Source organism: Notolepis coatsorum (assembly GCF_963971535.1).
Source record: "Notolepis coatsorum genome assembly, chromosome: 18".
Classification (NCBI taxonomy): domain Eukaryota; kingdom Metazoa; phylum Chordata; class Actinopteri; order Aulopiformes; family Paralepididae; genus Notolepis; species Notolepis coatsorum.
The window spans coordinates 24,169,290-24,182,529 of NC_140182.1; the positions used below are offsets into that span (position 1 = coordinate 24,169,290).

The following is a 13,240-nucleotide window of genomic DNA, read 5'->3' on the forward strand; positions in this document are numbered from 1 at the left end:
TGGCCCATTTCATGACTATTTTGTTGGGGCGAGGGGGGGGGGGCCCAAAATATTTTGGTCCGCCAAAGGGGAGCCTGACAGAAAAAGTTTGAGAAGCACTGGGTTAACCCATTCACTACCATACTACAGAAGGTTAACCTTTCACTACCACACTACAGACGGTTAACCGTCTGTAGTGTGGTAGTGAAAGGGTTAACATTCTGTAGTGTGGTAGTGAAAGGGTTAAGTCTGCTCAGCTACAGAAAGCCCACATTCTCATCCGGGTTCTCAGACACACATTGTTGACAGATACATTCTTTCAGTTGGGCTTTTTTCAGTTTGAGTCACTTCTTCTCGACCTGCATTGAGACACTGTTGATACAGTACATTATCGTTCCCTCTGGCATGGATTTAAAATAAATACTGTGATCATTCCCTCTTTATCAGCATGACAGAGCTTGGTTTACCTGGTTTGCCTCCTGTTTGATATCATACTGCTGACGTTTTTAAATACTTTTCTTAATAATTTTTTTTCCCCGATTTTTCTCCCATCCCACTGTTTAGTCGTTATGCCAATTCCCAACCCCCTTCCTGGTTGTTGCGCACCCCCCCCCCCCCCCCCCCTACTGTTGGTCCTGACCGCCCTATACTGCTGACGTTTAAAGAGCGCTGTCTGAGTCTGAGAGAGGAGAGGAGAGACATCCAGCTCACTGAGAGAATGAATGAATTTTATTTGTATATCGCTTTTCCAAACAAAGTTACACAGTGCTTTACAGACATGTTAAAAACAGCAAACAGCAAACAGATTGATAGTAGTCAGATTGATGAAACAGTTTAAGCAATCAGAGCTGCCCTAAACCCATAACCTTAGGAAAAACATTTAATATACAGATGTGTGTGTAAAAGTGTTTTTTAAAAGTGACTTAAAATAGGACACTGACTCTACTCTACTGAGAGAGGAGAGAGACAGACATCCAGCTCACTGAGAGAGAAGAGAGACAGACATCCAGCTCACTGAGAGAGAAGAGAGACAGACATCCAGCTCACTGAGAGAAGAGAGACAGACATCCAGCTGACTGAGAGAAGAGAGACAGACATCCAGCTCACTGAGAGAGAAGAGAGACAGACATCCAGCTCACTGAGAGAGAAGAGGAGAGAGACATCCAGCTCATTGAGAGAGAAGAGAGACAGACATCCAGCTCACTGAGAGATAAGAGAGACAGACATCCAGCTCACTGAGAGAGAAGAGAGACAGACATCCAGCTCACTGAGAGAGAAGAGAGACAGACATCCAGCTCACTGAGAGAGAAGAGGAGAGAGACATCCAGCTCATTGAGAGAGAAGAGGAGAGAGACATCCAGCTCACTGAGAGATAAGAGAGACAGACATCCAGCTCACTGAGAGAGAAGAGAGACAGACATCCAGCTCACTGAGAGAGAAGAGAGACAGACATCCAGCTCAATGAGAGAGGAGAGAGACAGACATCCAGCTCACTGAGAGAGAAGAGAGACAGACATCTAGCTCACTGAGAGAGAAGAGAGACAGACATCCAGCTCACTGAGAGAGAAGAGAGACAGACATCCAGCTCACTGAGAGAGAAGAGAGACAGACATCCAGCTCACTGAGAGAAAAGAGAGACAGACATCCAGCTCACTGAGAGAAGAGAGACAGACATCCAGCTCACTGAGAGAAGAGAGGAGAGACAGACATCCGAGAGAAGAGAGACAGACATCCAGCTCACTGAGAGAGAAGAGAGACAGACATCCAGCTCACTGAGAGAGAAGAGAGACAGACATCCAGCTCACTGAGAGAGAAGAGAGACAGACATCCAGCTCACTGAGAGAGAAGAGAGACAGACATCCAGCTCACTGAGAGAGAAGAGGAGAGAGACATCCAGCTCATTGAGAGAGAAGAGGAGAGAGACATCCAGCTCACTGAGAGATAAGAGAGACAGACATCCAGCTCACTGAGAGAGAAGAGAGACAGACATCCAGCTCACTGAGAGAGAAGAGAGACAGACATCCAGCTCAATGAGAGAGGAGAGAGACAGACATCCAGCTCACTGAGAGAGAAGAGAGACAGACATCTAGCTCACTGAGAGAGAAGAGAGACAGACATCCAGCTCACTGAGAGAGAAGAGAGACAGACATCCAGCTCACTGAGAGAGAAGAGAGACAGACATCCAGCTCACTGAGAGAAAAGAGAGACAGACATCCAGCTCACTGAGAGAAGAGAGACAGACATCCAGCTCACTGAGAGAAGAGAGGAGAGACAGACATCCGAGAGAAGAGAGACAGACATCCAGCTCACTGAGAGAGAAGAGAGACAGACATCCAGCTCACGGAGAGAGAAGAGAGACAGACATCCAGCTCACTGAGAGAGGAGAGAGACAGACATCCAGCTCACTGAGAGAGAAGAGAGACAGACATCCAGCTCACTGAGAGAGAAGAGACACAGACATCCAGCTCACTGAGAGAAGAGAGACAGACATCCAGCTCACTGAGAGAGAAGAGAGACAGACATCCAGCTCACTGAGAGAGAAGAGAGACAGACATCCAGCTCACTGAGAGAAGAGAGACAGACATCCAGCTCACTGAGAGAAGAGAGGAGAGACAGACATCCGAGAGAAGAGAGACAGACATCCAGCTCACTGAGAGAAGAGAGGAGAGACAGACATCCGAGAGAAGAGAGACAGACATCCAGCTCACTGAGAGAGAAGAGACAGACATCCAGCTCACTGAGAGAGAAGAGAGACAGACATCCAGCTCACGGAGAGAGAAGAGAGACAGACATCCAGCTCACTGAGAGAGGAGAGAGACAGACATCTAGCTCACTGAGAGAGAAGAGAGACAGACATCCAGCTCACTGAGAGAAGAGAGGAGAGAGACAGACATCCAGCTCACTGAGAGAAGAGAGGAGAGAGACAGACATCCAGCTCACTGAGAGAAGAGAGGAGAGAGACAGACATCCAGCTCACTGAGAGAGAAGAGACAGACATCCAGCTCACTGAGAGAAAAGAGAGACAGACATCCAGCTCACTGAGAGAGAAGAGAGACAGACATCCAGCTCACTGAGAGAGAAGAGAAACAGACATCCAGCTCACTGAGAGAGAAGAGAGACAGACATCCAGCTCACTGAGAGAGAAGAGAGACAGACATCCAGCTCACTGAGAGAGAAGAGAGACAGACATCCAGCTCACTGAGAGAGAAGAGAGACAGACATCTAGCTCACTGAGAGAGAAGAGAGACAGACATCCAGCTCACTGAGACAGAAGAGGAGAGACACAGACATCCAGCTCACTGAGAGAGAAGAGAGACAGACATCCAGCTCACTGAGAGAGGAGAGAGACAGACATCCAGCTCACTGAGAGAGAAGAGAGACAGACATCCATCTCACTGAGAGAGAAGAGACACATTAATGTGTGTTGTGTCGGGCCTTACAAATAAATGTGATTTGATTTGATTTGAGAGGGGGAGAGAGACGTCCAGCTCCTAGCCCACTGAGAGAGGAGGAGAGAAGAGCAACAGATGTTTTTGGGGTTAACGCAGAAGTTACAAAAAAGGAATGTAACTAATAATTTTTCCAAGAAAGTAACAAGTAATGTGTTACTGTTAGGGATGTCCGATATTATCGGCCTACCGATATTATCGGCTGATATTGGCATTCAAATGTAATTCAAATTTTATATATTTTTTATTTATTATTTTTTTTACATTTATTTAACCTTTATTTACCCAGGCAAGCAAGTAAGAACAAATTCTTATTTTATTTATTGTGAAAAGTATGCATAATGTTGTGTTTTTGTGGGTGAAAACCCTGCATATATCGGTATCGGTTGATATCGGTATAGGAAATTAAGAGTTGGACAATATCGGTGTAACTGAGGGGTACAATTCCCTGACTGTATTGTTAGATATGGTATTTAATACCACTACCTCTTGTACTTTAACTTCTGGCCATCCAGTACATGATATAAGTATGATGAACACTTTCCCACCTGATAAAACGAATCCACACAAATGTACAAATCGAATATTTAATATAGCAAAAGGTATATACAACGTTCACTTGTTTACACTTATGATTTGAAATATGCACTTGTATGGCAAATGAGTATTCGTAGATAAATCAACATTGAATGTCCAATCTCTGGTTACGCAGGGAGTAAGTATACAACCTGGATATTTAGGAAACTATAGCGATGGTACTTAAATGATTATAGCTGGATACACTAAGGGGGGGGGGGGGGGTCCCGCTGGTTGTAAGACAGTAGGAGGGGGGGGTTAGAGAAGCCGCTGGCGGTATCCCATCTGGCCGACGGTATCCCATCTGGCCGACGGTTTCTTGGGAGAATTCAAAGTCTTGAACACGGTGCCCACAGAACCTCGGTCCGCAGACGAATACAGCTGGACCCTCTGGTGGACGGTAGCTGCCGGTCCACAACGGAGAGACGTGAGGCGACCTCACTGGTGTAGAGCGCCGTCTCACCTGGAGTCCTCTCCGGGGGGTAGTTCCAACACTCCGCAGTGTTGGCCGTTATCCATGGAATAATCAAAGCACCCAAAGCATAATCCAAGCCGTGGAAGGCTCGCCGTCGTCCGGGTAGAGTAATCCAATATACAGGTCCAGTCGCCCTGGCCCGGAGCTCCTCGGATGCAAGCACCACTAGGGGTCTGCCCAGCCTGGTTAAGCGTCCAGATAACGTCAGGAACGATGGGGGTACTGATAACTTTATAACTCTAACCGAACGATGCACCATACATAAATAGACTATTATTAGCTTAATAGAATACGTCCAACTCGACGGTATAGTGCCAAACTATGACTATTCAACTATTAATCTACACGATATCTCAATGCCTATTCTGAGGCCAAGTAGGCCTTACTACACCACACGTGCGTCGTGGGTGAGGCTTCGCGTCTGTCACTCTGTTGGAGGGTAAAGAACTGGACTAAAAGGAAGTTCTACTTTACTTGCGCCATATATATATGCGCTATGAACAAATAGTACCATTCGTATTTCGCCAGACGTATTCCTGCGCGGAACCGGGGCTTGCCACGACATGTTGGGCGGCACGATTGAACTTGGACCTAGGGGTATGGCAACCTGGCGCCAGGTTCTCGTCCAATGGTAGAATGAAACTATTATGGGCTGTTTAGTAGACTAAAGGGATATTCAGTGCATATTGTACAAGGAATATACAGGGGATATCAAACGATATACAAATACAATTAAATATATATATATAAATAAATATATATATTCGGTTTAATCTGATCCTTCACAACAGCCGCCCCCTAATTAGTCCCACCTAATTAGCTAAGCAGAGACAGATTAACCGCACTGTCTACCACTCAAGGTCCGCTGTAAGGGTCAGTCAACTCACAAAGTCATGGGGTCATGGTCATCATCGATAGTATCTGGGAGTCGGGGCAGTTCTATGAGCCTCGCCACGGGTCGTGTGTAAGTGCGCCCTTGGACGAGTACTTCAGCTGCTCGGACCTTGCCATCGGCACCGGTGATCACTTTGCTTACGCGGCCAGCCGGCCACATAGCTCTGGGTAGTGACTGGTCAATAATCATGACGACTGTTCCTTCTGTCAAATTGTCTCTCTCTTTTACCCACTTCTGGCGGGTCTGTAGAGACGGTAGGTAGTGGAGTAGGAAGCTGCTCCAAAACTTGTCAGCTAGTACTTGACTGTACCTCCACATTCTTCGGCCGTTCGCTTCTTCAGGCCTGTACATTGTCTGGGGTAGCGCGGGGTCCAGCCGCCCCATTAGGAGTGTGTTGGGGGTGACTGGGTCGACATCTGCTACATCACTGGAGACGTAACCGAGGGGCTTTGAGTTCAATACTCCCTCGATCTCCGTGAGGACCGTCATTAGGACTTCCTCCGCCACAGTCTGGGCCCCAAGCACGGCGTACAGGGCTGTCTTTATAGAACGTACTTCTCGTTCCCAGGTTCCACCGAAGTGGGGTGCGTTCGGGGGATTAAACTGGAAGTCAATCTGGGATGGAGCGAGGTGGGTCTTAAGTTCTGGGCCCATAGCTTGGAAGCTCTCTCTCAGCTCTCTTTCTCCGCCTTTGAAGTTGGTCCCGTGATCAGACAACAATGTAGACGGTTTTCCTTTCCGTGATGTGAATCTTCGGAAGGCCATAAGGAATGAGTCTGTGCTCATGGTCGGAAGGAGCTCGATATGTATCGCTCTGGTGGTCATGCATTTGAATACAATACCCCACCGCTTCTCGGTGCCTCTTCCTCTCTTTGTATACAACGGGCCAAAGCAGTCCATGCCTGTGGAGTGGAATGGCTTGTCGCCGATTCGGAGGCGACAGGGGGGTAAGTCAGCCATCCGTGGTATGCTGGGCTGCGCGCGCCACTTACGGCAGTCTAGACAGGTTCGCTGGAAGCGCCGTACTGCTTCTCTGCCTTGCAGTATCCAATAACGACGTCTGATCTCCGCGAAGACTCTCTCTGCTCCTGCGTGGTGTACATCCTCGTCGTATTCCTTTATGATCAGCTCTGTGACCTTGTGTCGGCTGTTCAAGACGATCGGGTACTTAATATCATCCGGTAGATCGGGGGCTCTCCGCAGGCGACCACCCACTCTGATGAGATTATGGGCGTCACTCTCCGGTGCCAGGTGGAGCAGTCTGCTGTCTGATGGGACGGGGTTTCCTCCCTGTAGACAGTCTAGCTCATCGGGGAACGAGTCTCTCTGGGCTCGTTGTAGTAGAAGAAGTTCTGCTTCTTCGTAGTCAGCTGCTGACATGTCAGTGGTGGACTGAATCTCTGGGTGGTGCCGCAGGAATGTTCTTTGCTGCGCACTCGCTAGGGTAATGCAGTCATCTATGTTGGGGTCTGTGGAGGCGACTGTGCTCAGTCCACAGAACATAGGTTTCTTGTTCTCAGCCTCCTCGTTACTTGCTTCCCGTGGGGTGGGCGTATGCCACTCTCCTTCTGGGAGCTTGAGGAATTCTGGTCCGTCACTGTAGATGTTGCGACGGGTTAGGTCATCCAGAGACATTCCCCGGGTGATGACGTCAGCTGGGTTGTGTTTGGTGTCCACATACCACCAGCTCGCTGCTTCTGTTAGCTCTTGAATCTCGGTGACTCTGACTCCCACGAAGACTTTGTATCTGCATGAATCAGACTTGATCCATGTGAGTACTGTCGTGGAATCTGACCACAAGATTGTTCTGTGCACCGGAATGGTGAGTTCACGTTGGATTAACGTGGCTAGATGCGCTCCTGCTAGGGCTATGCAGAGCTCTAGACGTGGGATAGATTGTTGCTTACGTGGGGCTATTCTTGAGCGGGCCAGGATGAAAGCAGTGTGTATCTTTCCTCCCTTCTCTTGGGCGCGCAAGTAGGCCACCGATCCATAGGCTACTTCGGAGGCATCGCTGAAGACGTGTAGATCAATCTCGCATGTCTCTGGCCTCACTGTGGATGGGAAGTAGCTGCGGCGTATATTGACGCCTGGGAGTGAGCGGAGTTCCGTCTCCCACTCTCTCCATGTTGAGGCAAGGTGTGCGGGTATTGGGTCGTCCCAGCCCTGGTCCTTGTCCCATAGTGCTCGTACAATCATCTTTGCCCTGGTGGTGTAAGGTAGAATACATCCCAACGGGTCATATTGTCTGGCGAGTGTTCTGTACACACTCCGTCTGGTTGTCGGTATCGCCGTCGACCTTCCCTGCTCTGGAGCCAAGGGTTTGTGTCTATAGTGGAGCGAGTCTGTTTTGAAGCGCCAGACTAGTCCTAGTGTCATTTCTTGGGCTTCTCCTGGGATGGTCGCCATCCAGGTCTCGCTGCTGGCAGCCTTGTCCGCGGGGGAGAGGCTGCGCAATACGTGCGGGTCACTGCTGGCCCACTGCCTGAGATCAAAGCCGCCTTTGATCAGGGAGGCGCGTAACTTGATTAGGAGAGCCTCGGCTTCTTCTTGAGTCGAAACGCTTTGTAAACAGTTGTCCACGTAGAAACTGTTCTTCACACTGTGTTGGACCTCTTCATCTGCTGTTGGGTCCTCTGCGACGTGTTTCTGTAGTGCAAATGTAGCACAGCACGGGCTGCATGTGGTTCCGAAGGGGAGTACTTCCCACTGGTAGATGGCTGGGTTCTCATCTCCGATCCTCTCTCTCCATAGGAACCGCAGCAGGGGCTTGTCCTCCTCTACTAGTCTCACCTGCAAGAACATCCCTTTGATATCCCCGCTGATAGCCACCTTGTCCTGGCGGAAGCGCAGTAGCACGCCTAGTAGGGAGGGGCCGAGTGTGGGGCCGGGCAAGAGCTCTTTATTCAGATTTTGGGATCCGATCTGGTAGCTGCAGTTAAACACAATGCGATCCTTGCCGTTGTGATGGACCTTGTGATGCGGCACGTACCATGATTCGGTCGTCTGATCGGCCTCTTTAATGTCAATCTTTGTTACGTGTCCCGCTGTGATTAGCTTCTCAATCTCAGCGCGGTACACACGCTCTTGAGCGGGGTCTTTGGCTAGGCGCCGCTCCGTGTTCAATAGATAGCGCTCCGTGGCGTCTTTCTTTGCGTGAAAGGTGGGCATTCCCTCTCGCCTCAGGAGTGGAGTTGCGTATCTCATCACTCCGCCGACTGTGACTCTCTTTGTCCCCTGCTCGAGTAGGTTGATGGCGTAAATGTCTTCTTTAGAACGAATATCTTTCTTTTCGTTCTTAAAGGGCATTGTCTCTAATGTCCATAGCCTCTCGACATGCTGCAGGAGAGTGGTGTCTTCTTCTGTCGTTCTGGAGTGGAGGCAGCTAGTGGCTGCTGTTCGGTTGAGAGATTTAGCGAGGGGGCCTTGTAGGGTCCACCCTAGGCGGGTCTCGACTGCTGCAGGACAGCCTCGGGGTCCTGTATGGACCCGGTCAATCGGGACTATGAGTTCTGCATGGTCGGAGCCTATCAGCAGGGTCGGGGTAGCGCCGTCTATGAGCGGGATAGGTAATTGGCGCAGGTGCACATATTTATCCATCAACTTGGCGACAGGGTAGGTGTACTGCGATAGTCCTATTTCTTGGCTGGTGAAAGCATTTGTAATCTTGTACCGTCGCTCTGGCTGCCCGTTTGCTGCGATAGTGAAGGAGACGTTCTCGCCCTTTATCGTCTTTAAATCTCTTCTTATTGTCCGAATCGTCATTTCGTTCTTGCTCCCCCGCAGTCCCAGCTGGGCCGCAGCGGACGCGAGCAGAAGGGTCTTCTCTGACCCGTCATCAAGGACGGCGTAAGTGTCCATGACTTTATCTTGGTAGCTCAATGTCACACGGACTACCTTTAAGAGCACTTGGGCGCCGCTGCTGCTGGCGGGGTCAATGTACATGACACTTGCCTTGGTGCCGCGCGATGGTGCAGGTGGAGGCTGTCTTCTGTTACTGTCGTGTAGTATATCTAGATGGGCTCCATCGCACCGACTGCACCTTTTCTTTAGGCGGCATTCGGCTGCCATGTGTGGCCGCGCACATCGGTAACAGCGCCTGTTGGACTTTATCCATTGACTCACTTCTTCTGCATTCATCTTTGTGAATAGGTCACATTGTGACAGCCAGTGTTCTTTCTCACAGTAGGGACACGCTATCTTCCACTTCTCTTTTCTCGAGGGGGTGCTGTGACTCTTACTGCTCGGTACTGACTCTGATTGGTGCATGACAGTCACCGATCTTCTTCCATCATTTATTCTCCTGGGTCCCTCTCTGGAGCTTGGCGTGCTCCGCCCGAATGTATCCAATCGTAAGCTGCTGACTTCTCTCGCCAGGAAGTCGGCTAGATCAAGGAGGGATGGCTCGGGGCCGTTGGGATCCCGGTACTCTCTCTGCCGCCTAAAACGCTCCTGTCTTGCGGGTGGCAGCTTCTCCAAAATCCTCTCGACGTTAGAGTTGGCGTATAGCTCATGCATGCCCTTTTCCCGTTGCGCTCCCAGCATCCCTACCAGGGACTGCACTTTGATTGACAGGTCGTCTAACGAGCGATTGTCTGTGGCTGGGGGTAGGCGATCAATATGCCTTATCTCTTGGATTACGTAATCCCATATACGTCCATATCTCTGGTCCAGCGCCGCTAGGGCCGCTGTGTATGGTGTCGAAGAGGTGGCATAGGCTAGCGCTATATTGTGCGCTCGCGGTACTTTCAGGTGCTTCAGTAATATTGCATACTTGTGGCGTTCATCAGCGACATCCACCATCATTGTCTCTAAGCACATCCGGAGCTCCGTGTACTGTGCTCGACTCTCATAGGCGAAGTCTGGAAATGACGGCGTGGCAATGTATGACGCCGTGGATGGCTGATACATCGGCGAGCGTTGGGGGAGAGACCTCCTGGGCGAGTCCCCTCTTGCGCCTCGCTGTGGGCTGGTACTGACAGGGTACCATGGCCCGCTGGTCCAGGTGCTATTCCTCGGGGCTGGTCGTGCGTCGTGCTCACCCGCGAATAGAGTCGGGGGTCTGTAGCGCAGCGCCGCGGGGGTATAGCCTGGACTGTACTGGACCTCCTGGTCCGGTGGAGTACTGTGCTGTCGTCGGGCTTGGTTCTCCTCCTCTCCCTCTTCTTCCTCTATCAGATCTTCCAGATCCTGTAATCGTTTATTTAGCTTCTCCGCAGTGTATGCCGCTCCTTCCTTGTAGCTGGGTCTCGCTTGGACCGGTCTGGGAAGGGGGTCTGCGGGGGGTCTAGGCTCGGTCTGTTGGTCAAGTTCAGGGTCGCTTGCTCGTTGAGGAGACGCTGCCCTTGACTGTTGTCTCGACGAGTTCCTTGAACCCCTGGCGGAGGGAGAGGGTGTTGCCTTGCGGATCAGCTGCTCCATTAGCTGCGCTTGTAACTTGTCGCGCTCGACTTCGCGCTTGGTGAGATCTGCTTCTCTTTGGGCACCGGCAGCGGCGCGCTGGGCGTCGGCCCGGTCTCTTGCCATATTCTCTTCTGTCTGAAGGCGTCTCATCTCCAGGCGTGTGCGCTCTTCTTCGCTCCGTTGTTGTGCTTGGAGACGGTCGCGTTCACCCTGAAGTCGATCGCGTTCGGTAGAGGCTGTCAGGCTGACGAGGAACGCCTGTTGTAGCATCCTCTCCGCTTCGCTGGGGGAAGGCGGTTGTGGAGGTGAGCCGCTCCTGCGCGAGCCGCTCCTGGGGGTACTCGTTGGGGAGTCCTGGAGCTCTATTTCCTCGGCGCTCTCCTCCTCTTCTTCCGTGCAGAGTTCTCTCTCTGTAGGGTTGTCTTCCTCCCGGGGCTGGTCGGGGACTACTTCTTGGGTAGTGGCGGGGGGTAAAGGCATGTCAGCTCCTTCCTGGTCCCCACCGTGAGCTTGGTCAGTTACATTAGGACCTACTAGGGCCTCTGTGGTCGGGGAAACCTGGTCGTTAAGGTCAGACATAATTTTACTTTCTACTTTTACCGCGTTTACCGTTTGTCGAAGGCTAGGTAGTTGACTGACAGTGTAAGCCTCTAAGTACTGAGGTGTCTGTCGTCTGCGCCGCGGGCGTTCTAGGTTAGGAGGACCGTTTCGTGGAGTGTTCATCATAGGCCATTTCAATATTAATAACACTATATTAATATTACACTAGTTACCCTCCGGCTCGAAGGACCAATTGTAACTGAGGGGTACAATTCCCTGACTGTATTGTTAGATATGGTATTTAATACCACTACCTCTTGTACTTTAACTTCTGGCCATCCAGTACATGATATAAGTATGATGAACACTTTCCCACCTGATGAAACGAATCCACACAAATGTACAAATCGAATATTTAATATAGCAAAAGGTATATACAACGTTCACTTGTTTACACTTATGATTTGAAATATGCACTTGTATGGCAAATGAGTATTCGTAGGTAAATCAACATTGAATGTCCAATCTCTGGTTACGCAGGGAGTAAGTATACAACCTGGATATTTAGGAAACTATAGCGATGGTACTTAAATGATTATAGCTGGATACACTAAGGGGGGGGGGGGGGTCCCGCTGGTTGTAAGACAGTAGGAGGGGGGGGGTTAGAGAAGCCGCTGGCGGTATCCCATCTGGCCGACGGTTTCTTGGGAGAATTCAAAGTCTTGAACACGGTGCCCACAGAACCTCGGTCCGCAGACGAATACAGCTGGACCCTCTGGTGGACGGTAGCTGCCGGTCCACAACGGAGAGACGTGAGGCGACCTCACTGGTGTAGAGCGCCGTCTCACCTGGAGTCCTCTCCGGGGGGTAGTTCCAACACTCCGCAGTGTTGGCCGTTATCCATGGAATAATCAAAGCACCCAAAGCATAATCCAAGCCGTGGAAGGCTCGCCGTCGTCCGGGTAGAGTAATCCAATATACAGGTCCAGTCGCCCTGGCCCGGAGCTCCTCGGATGCAAGCACCACTAGGGGTCTGCCCAGCCTGGTTAAGCGTCCAGATAACGTCAGGAACGATGGGGGTACTGATAACTTTATAACTCTAACCGAACGATGCACCATACATAAATAGACTATTATTAGCTTAATAGAATACGTCCAACTCGACGGTATAGTGCCAAACTATGACTATTCAACTATTAATCTACACGATATCTCAATGCCTATTCTGAGGCCAAGTAGGCCTTACTACACCACACGTGCGTCGTGGGTGAGGCTTCGCGTCTGTCACTCTGTTGGAGGGTAAAGAACTGGACTAAAAGGAAGTTCTACTTTACTTGCGCCATATATATATATGCGCTATGAACAAATAGTACCATTCGTATTTCGCCAGACGTATTCCTGCGCGGAACCGGGGCTTGCCACGACATGTTGGGCGGCACGATTGAACTTGGACCTAGGGGTATGGCAACCTGGCGCCAGGTTCTCGTCCAATGGTAGAATGAAACTATTATGGGCTGTTTAGTAGACTAAAGGGATATTCAGTGCATATTGTACAAGGAATATACAGGGGATATCAAACGATATACAAATACAATTAAATATATATATATAAATAAATATATATATTCGGTTTAATCTGATCCTTCACAACAATCGGTATATCGGATATCGGTAAAAAAGCCAATATCGAACATCCCTAGTAGTTACTGTAAAAGGTAGAATATGTAAGGCAGGCAAGAGAGCCCTGTGTCTTGAGACACAGAACATACTGGTAAAATGTATGTCCAATTATCAAATGTCCTCCTTACAAACAAAATGATGAGGCCTGAGCCCATATCATAGATTATAAAGCCACAGATGAACAGAACCTGCCAACATGATAATAGCTGTATTTTAAAGCACAATGCATAGGAAGCAACATTC

At 49.9% G+C, this 13,240-nt stretch overlaps 1 protein-coding gene across 1 annotated transcript in view; it reads right to left on the reverse strand.

The window, feature by feature from the left end:
• LOC311245275 (anoctamin-1-like) overlaps nt 1-13,240 on the reverse strand; it is a 167,448-nt gene that overhangs the window by 144,208 nt on the left and 10,000 nt on the right. The window lies entirely within an intron of this gene.